Consider the following 11,947-nt stretch of genomic DNA (forward strand, 5'->3'; position numbering starts at 1 on the left):
TTTGTGGAGAGCCACACTCAAGGGGCCAAAGAGCCGCATGTGGCTCGCCAGCTGCAGTTTGCCGACCACTGCACTAGATTACCAAAGGATTGATTGCTCTTCACAGTTACGTGTACTGTATTCCCTTTTCTTCCCCTTTGAGATAACAGTTTGGGCTTCAGCAACATAACCCACCCCATAGACCAGTAGTAGATCCATAGGCACAGATTCAGTCATTAGCCGCATGGGGTGTCCCTGGACTACATTTGCATTTATATTAACAAGACAATTCTACTTGCAGCTGTTTATGTGGCGCCCACTTGCTGTGTGCTAAGACAGCCGGTAAAGACTGGTTTTTAATGTATTTGACTTCCACTGCTTCTCTTCTAGGCCTGATAAAACTTTAAACACAAAAAGCAATTTTTCTTTTTTTTATCTCACCAGATAGTTTCGCTGTCAAAGGCAATGCTAAAGGCAAGGTGAATAAAACCCACCTCTACACTTAAGGTTATTTTTGCAATATTTATGAACATTCTCAGAAAAAAGCCTAGGCCCCTCGCTGCTAGAAACAATGGGCTAGGTTGCTTTTCTCCAAGAATATTATTATCAATATAATAATATATCAGTATAGAGTTTCGTAGAAATTCTTCTACGGTAAAACTTCGAAAACTGTTTTGTCCTTTAAAAAGTAATGTTATCAGGCACTGGCCGAGTAGCTCAGTTGGTTGGAATGCCATTCCCAATGCACTAGGGTTGCGGGTTCGATACCTGGTCAGGGCACATGCAAGAATCGACCAATTAATGCATGAATGAGTGGAATAGCAAGTCGATGTTTCTCTCGAACACGCTCTCTCTCTCCTTTCCCCTCTCTCTCTAAAAAAAAAAGTTCTTAAAAAAAATGTTATCAGAGGCAAAAAACGACCCCCCCCCCCCCCCCCATAAAAAACACTTTGTGGCTGCTTGAAAAATAACACGAGATGGCGCCAGAGAGCCAAAGTGGAGATGGATTTGCTTCTGGGCAGGAGAAAGATCTGAGTGGAAAGGGTGGCCTTTTACAGTCGCTGAATTCGTGCAGGAGGGTCCCACTTTCTCCACATCGTCGCAACACTTTGTTTTCTTTTTAAAAAATAGCTGCGTGGTCTCTTACTGTGGTTTTGATTTGTGTTTCCTTGAGCAATTGGTTTTTACTTGTTTTTTTAAGCCGTAGAGGATTCTGTTGACAGCTTGTGCTGCATGGCCTGGTGGTTAGGGGCTAGGGGTCCTGCGTGTGCTCAAAACCAGTAGCCACATAAAGAGAAGCCCAATGCTTAGAGCAGTTAACCAGGGAGGCTCTTTTTTTCTTTTTTTAATATATTTTATTGATTTTTTACAGAGAGGAAGGGAGAGAGACAGAGAGTTAGAAACATCGATGAGAGAGAAACATCTATCAGCTGCCTCCTGCACACATCCCACTGGGGATGTGCCTGCAACCAAGGTACATGCCCCTGACCAGAATCGAACCCGGACCCTTCAGTCCGCAGGCCGACGCTCTATCCACTGAGCCAAACCGGTTTCGGCAGCAGGGAGGCTCTTAAGTTGATGTGGCCACAGAGGGATTCAGTCCCCTTCCTCAACACCCTCTTCTACCCAAATGGCAGACATCCTGTCCCCACATCTTTAGTAAAGAGGAGCCCACTTTGAGCCCTTCCCTAAGTGGTTTCTAGGGTCCCTCTCAGTGCTGGAGTCTAAGACTGTCACAGGGGTTCACTAAGCCGGTTAATTCCCCAAGTGTCAGTCGGAACAGACCGGTGTCACCAGCATCACCCTGGGTCCTTGGGAGCCATTCAAGGCTCTTGGCCCACATTCATTCTTCCAGAGGCTGACAGCCATGCCAGGGTTCCTGCCTGTTAGGGAACCCTAATCAAGACACATGGAAGATAGCCAGACTGTCGCACCTGCCCAGCTCAGTTTCTTCTTAATTTTTATTTTTTTAAAAAACATTTTATTTGTTGATTTTTAGAGAGAGAGGGAGAGAGATTGATTTGCTGTTCCACTCACTTATGCACTCATTGGTTGATTCTTGTATGTCTCCTGACCAGGCGTCAAACCCGCAACCTTGGCGCATCGGGACAGTGCTCTAACCAGCTGAGCTACCCAGCCAGGGCTGAGCCTCCTCTTTGAAACGTCGAAGCCAGTGGGCTTCCTAAAGAGGCAAAGTGTCATTGTTCCTGAAAACATGGAGCAATGCTTGGAGGAAGTGGGTCATCTTGAACTTCATTAAATGTGCTCCTCCTTGGGGCTGGGTGGAGGGGGGCAAAGAAGGGGGAGAAATAAGGGGCATCTGTAATACTGTCAACAACAAATACAATAAAAATAACTAAAAAAATAAATGTGTTCTTCCTTTGCGATTTGGAAGAGCAAGAAGTATTTTGCAATAGTGCTATAGGTTCACCGAGAAGCCAGGAAGTTTGGGAGGGGAGAGAGGTCAGGGCAGAACACGGGCGTTTTCCTTTCAAGGATCCGGTGGTAACGTTGCAGGATGATTGCTTTTGGATCTTTGCCACGAGATGTGTTTACTGTGCAGGAACAGTCCCTCAAGGAAGAGAGAGTATCTGCGCAGGGCATTCCGAGAGCAGCAGAAACAGGCCGGCTCCCCGAGGAGGCTTGAGCTGGGGAAGGCCGGCTGATGGGGTAGGAGCGCAGAGAGGAAGGGACAGGCTGGCCCAGAAGGAAAGGCAGAGACCAGGGCTGAGGATGCTGTCTCACATGGTACCACGAGCTGCCAGAGGTGATGCTGCTAAGAAATTCTTCACGGGGGATGAGAGCTGCAGTAGATGGTCCCTCAACCATTCGGAGGGGCTGAGGAGTGGGGCCTGGGAGACCCCTTCTGGGGAGGCAGCGTCCCCTCTTCTGTCCATTCAGGAAGATGCTCAGCCCCGCTTTTGCGCAGGTCAGCCACTCAGCACTCAGCCGAGAACTTGAAAAGCAGCCATAAAAGAGACATCGAGGATTTTGTGGGCCGTAAACCTCCAAGATGAATTTTCCCATCACGTTTTACGAGCATGAGTTGTAAAGCCTTCAGGATGCCGGGCTGCCCCTCTGCGGTGTCCATGAGCTTCCTCCCGGAGTGATGATTGGTGTTAACTCAGCCAGAGACCTTGGATGATGCACGCACGGCGCCTTAGCCCACGGAGCTGGTAGAGGTGATTATTTTTTCATGGATGCACAGGGAAGACTGTGCTGTCTTTTTTGAACTTCCTTGTTTGTAGATGGGATCCTCTATGGCAGCGGTTCTCAAGCTGTGGGTCACGACCCCTTTGGCGGTCGAACGACCCTTTCACAGGGGTCGCCTAAGACCATCCTGCATATCAGATATTTACATGACGATTCATCACAGTAGCAACATTACAGTTAGGAAGTAGCCACGAAAATAATTTTATGGTTGGGTCACAACATGAGGAACTGTATTTAAAGGGCCAGAAGGTTGAGAACCACTGCTCTATGGGGAACTTGGGGGGATCCCCAGGAGGCAGATGTGTGGTCCCCAACAGTACCCGAAGACCTGAAGGTTAGAGAGAAGGATACGATTAAGAGGTGGATTTGTTTCATTTTCCTTTGGTTTAATTATTTGAATAGATAACACAGTCACTGTCTGGACAAATACACAACAAAAAGTTACCCCACCTACCAGTACCTGTCCCCTCCTCCCACAGCTAAGAACTTTCTATACCCACTTGCACAGTTCCTCATGCATATAAAATTCAGAGACACATTCTAATGCCCACCTTGTTTTTAAAACTAAAGATAATATTTTATAACTAGAGGCCTGATGCACTAAATTCATGCCAGGGGCTCGGCCCTCGAAGCCTCAGCTTTGTCCTGAAGGTTGTCCGGAATGTCATCCGGACGGTCATTCGGCTGTTCTGTCTAATTAGCATATTAGCTCTTTATTATATAGGATATTGTTTTGTATCTGGCTTTTTCCACTTAATACGTCTGGAAGATGGGTTTTTGAAGGAACCTCTGTGGAAGGAAGGGAGTGAGGTGAACAAAACTGTAGATTGCTAAGCCAGATAAAAGCTTTGGGGTTGTTTGCCCAAATCTGTTAGGTTTACAGAGTGGACACCCAAACCTCAGCACATTTGAGGCTTTCCTCAGGGTCACCCAGCGGCCTCTAACACTTGAAAATAATTCCTTAATTTACAAAAGCAAAGTGTCTTCCGTTAAGTGGGGCAGTTAAATGAAATACAAGCCTTCATTTTCGGCCTAATAACCCAGAAGCTTCCCACTGCCCTAAATTAAATCAGCCTCATTAAGGAATGGGGCTTGTGTTGCAAGAAGCCACAGTGCATGGCCCGGTTTCCTCCTGCCCAGAAGGACAGCAGCAATCGGAGCTTGTGGCTTAGGCAGCGATTTTCCGTGCCTTTGTGCTCGTGACGCTACAGATCCAGCTCCCACACTCACCGAGCGCTCACTTCTGCCTTTCCCGAGAGAGGTGAAGAGGACTCTCAGACCTGTGGTGGTGAATTCAGGCCAACTCTGGAACAAGGGGTAGATTTGCAAAAGTGGAGCAGACTAAAGGCCTGGGTGGTGGGAAGGGCGGGCTAGAAGGGGTCAATGGGGGGAAAAAGGGGACATATGTAATACTTTCAACAATAAAGATAAAAATTTAAAAAGGCCCTAACCGGTTTGGCTCAGTGGATGGAGTGTCGTCCTGCGGACTGAAGGGTCCCAGGTTCGATTCCGGTCAAGGGCATGTACCTTAGTTGGGGGCACATTCCCAGTAGGGGGTGTGCAGGAGGCAGCTGATCGGTGTTTCTCTCTCATCGATGTTTCTAACTCTCTATCCCTCTCCCTTCCTCTCTGTAAAAAATCAATAAAATAAAGGACACCTCTTAAAAAAATAAAATAAAAAAAGGGAGCTGACTAAACCCCATCTACTACGGGCACACGATTTCTCCAGGGACTGTGTCCTCTTAAGGGCACATAGCCCCAGACAATGGGCCTGCACTTGCAGGCTTGGAAACCTGGTACTCCCTCCGTTGGCCTTGTTTCTGTGTCGGAGAAAGCGTGACCTGAAAAAGACCTGCTCAGTCCCACTCTGTTCACCTGGCTTGGCCTCAGAGTTGGTGCACTCTCCCTTGGTCATCGTGGGCCTTGGTGCTGAAACAGGCCTGGCCGTTCCCTGTGTGCGTGGGCGGGCCTTACTTAATAGATGCTATGCCAGATCTGCACCATGTGTGTGAAGCCTCTAGCTCGGTGCCTGGCACACACAGGTTCCTCCAGAAGCAAATCCTGAGACATAGTAAAGTGCTGGGACAGAGGTTGGCAAACTCATTAGTCAACAGAGCCAAATATCAACAGTACAACGATTGAAATTTCTTTTGAGAGCCAAATTTTTTAAACTTAGACTATATAGGTAGGTACCTTGTTATTAACTTAATTAGGGTCCTCCTAAGGCTTGGGAAGAGCCACACTCACGGGGCCAAAGAGCCGCATGTGGCTTGCGAGCCGCAGTTTGCCGACCACGGGGCTGGGGGAAACGAGACAAGGGCAGGCAGGCAGCCAGGAAGCGGTGTTGCGAAGCCAGCTCCCACCCTGGGCTGCTGGGGCTCGATCCTGTGGGAGATGTGGGCTGGGATAGAGAATGATCCCACCTGAAGGGTGAGGGCGCTGGTTGGTTGAGAGCTGGTGGGCACCGATTCCTCCACTGCCTGCAGATCTTCTGCAGCTTTGAGAGAGCCCTCAGGCACAGACGACACTGGCGGTTGGCCGTCAGCCAGAGTGCGGGCCACAGGTATGGGCAGAGCATGGATAGTAGCCCCCACATCATTCGCATTATTCTTTCCCTCTCGCTCCTGTCTTACATCCTGCCTCGGTGTTAAAGTTTGTCTTACAGACTCAACACATTTCCAGCCACCAGCTCTCAACTGGGATTCTGTATCTTTCCTAATTTGTCTCAAGTGGCACCACACCCTGGCTGTGACATTGTTGTTTTTTAAATTTCTTGCAGAAATGAGCTAGAACGCAACGCTGTGGATCTTGCACATTCCATCTGCCCACCAGGATGCAGTCTGGGAACGGGTTGCAGTGATGCTTTAAGAACTGGACTTCTCGGCGTTCCCCGGGAGAGAGTAAGCAGCTTGCCCAAGCTCACACTGCTTGCGCATGGCTTGTCTGGCTGCAGAGCCTGAGCCATTTTACTGGTGTCTGCTTTGAGGTATCCTGTGTGGCCCCTTGCTGCAACCTTTTGCAGCAAGGATTCAGAATCTGGAGAAGGGGCCACGTGCAAATGGATACACTAGACAAGAAATATAAATTTGGAAGGCATTGGGGAAACCAGGCGGAGGCCCTTCTCTAGTGGAATGGCTCCCCGAATCTCTGGACCCACAGCTTTTTATTTACTAGAATACACATTTGCCCTTGAGCAAAGCAAACAGTCATTTCAATGGTAAGGTTTGGTAAACAATAAAAGGATTATCAGGTTAGGGGATTGCCTTCAACCATTTTGCCAGCAGCAGGTAATGCGATGCTGATTATCAGCTCTTGCTGAATACCAAAGTCCATCAGCCTTCTGACGACCTCTCGCATTTATATGTTAACTACTGTTGGGCTTTGCCTCTAGCAGCCCCTGGCTCTGTGCAGGTGGTGTTGGCCTGGGGGACATCTCTTGTGAGCTGCTCTCCTGGGGAGCTCCAGTACCTCCCACCTCGACCCCAAAGGGCTGTGGGCCTGATGCTTCGGGAACACACGTGGGGGAGCACTACTAAGCCCAGTTTTCCCATGAGGTCCATGGGGCTCACAGGTTGAGAGGCCTGCAGTTGGCCCACAGTGGATGAGGGTTGGAGGGGGCCTCTGGGTCCTTTGATTCTCCAAGCATTGTGTTTTCACTGTGTTTGGGGTTTGGCCAAACAGGCATGCCCACCCACTGCTGGGTGAGTGCAAACTGGGGACATCCCAATGGTGGACAACACGGTTATTATCTATCAAAATTCCAAATACGCAAGGCTGTGTACCCAGTAATCCCACTTCTAGGAGGTTATCCCGCAGACATACATGTGTGGAAATGGCTTGTCCATTTAGCAGGTCCCTGTATCACTGTGCTAGTTTGAACTAGCCTAAGTGACCATCAGTAGGAGACTGGCTAAACAGGAGTTAGAATTATACGTCCGTGCCATGAGATGCCATGCAGCCTTGAGAAAATGAGGAAGCTCAGTGTGTATTGATTTGTTAGAGACAAAAACCCAAGGAGCAGACAATGTGTTCATTGTGCTGTAACTTGTGTAGAGAAAGACAGTGTGTGTGTATTGGGTGACTTAGGAGTGTCTCCGGCAGGAGACCCAGACAATAGGAGACTCAACATCGGTTGCCTCGGAGAGGGGAGCTGGGAGGCTGGGGTTGAGGGGGTAAAGGAGGCTTTTTCCATACACCTTTTAGTAGCTTTTGAATGTCAAATGATATGGCTACATTGAGTAGCTGCTCAAAACTAAATACAATTAGGAATTCAGTGGGTTCTTTTTGCCATATTGCATTTCACTCTGAAATCTAAGTTTCCTTATTTGTAAAAGGAGGAAAAGAATATTTATTTCCGAGAGTGATGACCCCTGTGTTTATTTGTTTGTGGCACTTAACCACTGCCCTTAACCACTTAGTTTTAGGAGCATTGACTTGGTCTGTCTGCTGCTGGAGAAGAGAACTGTGAGGTCAGGTCCTGGGTGTCACTTGCTCAGCACTCTACCTCTGGGACCTGCGTTTGGTGAGTGCTAAACAAAAATATTTTTGGAATAAATAAAAAATTGAGAATACTTTGTTAATTAGAACATGTTCTTTGTGTCTCTTATTATTACTTATAGCATCAAATTGCAAGAGGCAGCGGTGCATATGGGCTTGGATGGTCTAGGTTCAAATCTCAGCTCTGCCGCTTAGTGGCTGTGTGACTGTGGGCAAGTCACTTAACCTCTCTGTGCTCCGGTTTCCTCATTAGCAAATTGGGAGCTGTGGAAGTACCTACCGCATAGGACTGCTGCAGGGATACCAAGAGCGCAGACATCTTAGAACCTCATCAGACACTGTAAATGGGAGGTATGGTCACTTGCCATGACTTTGATACTTTTCCCATTATAAACACTAATCTCTGGCAGAACTTCTTTCAGAATTTGGGAAGACCTTTAGAAGAGTAGGAATACGTCTTTGCTTGTTTGCTCTTTGAATTCTTCCTTTCCTGGAGCATTAAGGTGGCTCTGAAGAGTCTGTCTTATTTTTCTAGAGAACATCATCTCAAGAATAAAGGCTTCCTAATTTTGAGGACAGTTGGCTCCCAGGTGATTGGGCAGGCGTTGTAGACGGGGATCTTTTTTTCTTTCCTTTCTCCACGTCCCCAAGTCCCTGAAAGAAACCCCTCAGCTCCCTGCTGGCCTTTCCTGGGAGGCCATGCCCTTCTCCTTTCTCCCAAGGTACAGCGTGGTTGGGGTGTGTTAAAGCCCTAGAGCAGTGATGGCGAACCTTATGAGCTCGGCGTGTCAGCATTTGGAAAAACCCTAACTTTGGTGCCGTGTCACATATAGAAATTTTTTGATATTTGCAACCATAGTAAAACAAAGACTTATATTTTTGATATTTACTTTATATATTTAAATGCCATTTAACAAAGAAAAATCAACCAAAACAATGAGTTCGCGTGTCACCTCTGACACGCGTGTCATAGGTTCGCCATCACTGCCCTAGCGCCTGTTCAGCCTCTCCCTCCGTGGACCTGGGGGAGAGGAAGCCGGCCCGGGAGTCCCAGAGTGCAGCAGGACGTCTTAGAAACCCTCTGCTTTCTGTGTGAGCCGCTGTGAAGAGACACTTGCTGCAGGCTTCCTGGAAATTGTGGCTTGAGTGGCCTTGATGGGGACCCACAAGGGAGATAGACAACTGGGGCCTGACGTGCTCCACACAGCTCCTTAGGGAGTGGGGCTGGGTCCACAGGGACCTTGGCCGAGCTGATCAGAGTGCACTGGAGAGAGGCTGTGAGGACATTGGTCAGCATCCTTCTGCATCCTGTCAGTGTTCGCAGCCCCTTGAGTTTCTGAGTGCTCGCCCCTCTCTGCAGGTCTGGGGATGCAGCCACTGCCGGCTGCCCCGCCCCCCTGAGTGCTTCCATCTCCAGGATCGCATTGCAGTCGCCATGCTTCAGGGTGATGCTGGGAAGTTCTCCTGCCGCTGGGAGCCTGGGTGCTGGCTCATTAGTGCCAGGCGCCCTCCGCAGCATGCTGTGCGCCTTTGAAGTGTGTCCTTGAGAAGGCGCAGCTGCCTTGGGCTGGCTCACTGGACCTGACCAGGTGGCCATGGCAGACAAGCTCGGGAGCTCCGCACACCGCTGCCTGGGCTCAGAGGCCGCAATGAATCTGCTTTCTTTCCAGGAATCTCGAGGCATGTTTGCTTTTCATCTTGTTTCCTGACACAGAATAACATCTTCTCACAGTGAAATGAAACCTCAGTGTTCCCTCCCGCTCCCCGCACCCTATGCAGCTTAGCCATATGGAAACAGCAGTAAACAAAATCACCAGTGTGTCTCAAACCCGAAGGCAGGACAGCGAGTTGGCAGCAGCCTGAAGGGGAGAGAAGAAACCCAACCTCTTCAGATCTTTTTTTTTTTTTTTTTTAATATATTTTATTGATTTTTTACAGAGAGGAAGGGAGAGAGATAGAGAGTTAGAAACATCGATGAGAGAGAAACATCAATCAGCTGCCTCCTGCACATCTCCCACTGGGGATGTGCCCGCAACCCAGGTACATGCCCTTGACCGGAATCGAACCTGGGACCCTTCAGTCCGCAGGCCGACGCTCTATCCACTGAGCCAAACCGGCTTCGGCACCTCTTCAGATCTTAGGATTTAGCTTCTTATCTGCTGGATCCTGGGGGCAGGATGGAGAAAGAGCCGGAATGTCCGACGGTGACTGTTTCTCTTTGTTTTGAAGTCCCCATACCTCAGAGGTCATGAAAAAGAAACCAGAGCTTGAACTTTCAAAAATAGGAAAAAGCCAAAAAAGAACAACAACAAAAAACCAACCAAACAAACATACAAACAAAACACACACACACACCTCACAGCCTCCTCTCTTTGCACCCCACCTCCTAAGACCAAAACACAAAGTCAAGGCCACAAATTGGTAGATTGCAGGCTGTATCTGGCTTGCTGTTGTGTTTCGTTTGGCTCACACAGTATTTTTTTCCCCCTTAAACTTGAGCCAACAGTTAAACAATGGGAGATTTCAAAGAGTAATCCAGAAAATCTGGGGATGCTGAGCACATACGCTGTTGCAGAACCAGATGGAGCCACGGAGTTGCAAGGGGCTTGTCAGCCCTTAGCATCTCACTGCCTGTTGTCTTAGTAGGTCTCTGACCCCCGGAGGCGCCTGGGTCTGCCATCTGATGTAAAATAGCTGGCAACCATCTGTCCTTGCAGTGTTTTTCTGGATTAAGCTTTCTGGAGCAGTGGGGTATGGTGCTACTATTCTTAGATTCTTCTCCGGATTTGCCTCCCTCCCAACTCCTCTGACTGGTTTTATAACCCTCTTTCTGTATTCATATTAAGCCTGGAGGGTAAGCTTCCATTTGAGTCTCTCTGCCAAGACCCTGGCTTAAAGAACTCTGCTATTTGACTTTAAATTATGAGGCTTTGTAAATTTATGAATGTTCTGACTTGAATGGTATTGAGAAAGTGTATAGATGTGTAAACTATGGCCTTTTCCCTCAGTTCGTAATGGAAGTTTCAGATTTGTACTATAGCCTTGGGCCTTTGTCAGCTTAGTAATATTTAAAAAATTTCTATTTTAACTGAAGTTGACACAATATTATGTTAGTTTCAGGTGTACAGCATGGTGATTAGACATTTATACCTTACAGAGGGATCGTTGTGACAGTAGTGTTTTCAAGGAATCTGCCTGTTTCATCTAAGTAGTATTTGTTGGAATTTCCCCACAAAATATCTTTCACTGTCTGCAGGCTCTGTAGTCGTGTCCCTCCCTCATTTTTGATAACCCGAATGTGTGCCTCCTTTCTTTTGTAATGTTTCATCTAACTAGTTCTTAATATAGCTGTTCTTTGGACATGTCCCTGCAGCCACACAGACTGTACCAGCCTAGATTCCTCAATGGCCTCTTTTTTTTTTTTTAAGGCACCAACCACATCCGGGACCATATTGCAGACACCACTGGGCCAACCAGTCGCCGCTCAGAGAATGCTGTGCCCTCCTTCCCCCCTGGCACGCAGCCCGGCCACATGCCTGGAGCTTCTGGTTCTTCCTGAACACACAGAAGCACCTCTGTGGTTATGGGATCTGGCAACTGCACGTTCAGGTGAGGTTCACGCTGTGGGGCGAGCACTGACTAATGGGAAACAGGAGGAGGGGTGAGCTGACCAGGGCTGGGACTAGCGTGAGGTGAGGGAGGCATTGATGCCCCAAAGCAATCGGTCACCCACTCAGGCCCCACCTGTACTCCAGCCGCTTCGCTTTTCTCACGCTTTCTCCGCCCCCGGAGTTGGCAGATTCAGCTCGCTCTGTCCTTCTCCCATGGACTGCTCTCTGAGAGCCAGTTTCTCCTCGCAGCCATTTGTCCCCACGTGTGGAGCGAATCCACCTGCCTGTTGACCTGTGTGTCTCTTTGTGGCTTGTTGTCAACTTCGTACTGCTTCCTTCCTTTCTCCAGTCCCTTCTCTTTCCTCACCCAGGGACCCTGTCCCCCAAATACAGTGTAAACCCTTAATCCTTGCCTCAGGCTCTGTTCTTCAGAGGACCTGGGCAAGGACAGCATGGAAGTCTAGAGCAGGACGCCAGATGAATTTGACTTTTCATTTGCATTTTTACCTTTTAATGAGATATTGTAATAGAAAAATATTAATTATGCTTTAAAAAATATATTTTATTGATTTCAGAGAGGAAGGGAGAGGGAGAGAGGGATAGAATCATCAATGATGAGAGAGAGAGAATCATTGACCAGCTGCCTC

The 11,947-nt window shown here is 48.3% G+C and overlaps 1 long non-coding RNA gene across 1 annotated transcript; it reads left to right on the top strand.

Annotated features, from left to right (window-relative positions):
- Positions 1-5,968: 5,968 nt before the first annotated feature.
- LOC106695901 lies at positions 5,969-11,549 on the top strand. The gene is made up of 3 exons (XR_002827794.1): positions 5,969-6,092; positions 7,617-7,714; positions 11,118-11,549. It is a non-coding gene; the product is annotated as an uncharacterized LOC106695901 (long non-coding RNA).
- The last annotated feature ends 398 nt before the right edge of the window (positions 11,550-11,947 follow it).

The sequence above is a fragment of the Myotis lucifugus genome, unplaced genomic scaffold (assembly GCF_000147115.1).
Source record: "Myotis lucifugus unplaced genomic scaffold, Myoluc2.0 scaffold_4424, whole genome shotgun sequence".
In the NCBI taxonomy this organism is placed as follows: Eukaryota; Metazoa; Chordata; class Mammalia; order Chiroptera; family Vespertilionidae; genus Myotis; species Myotis lucifugus.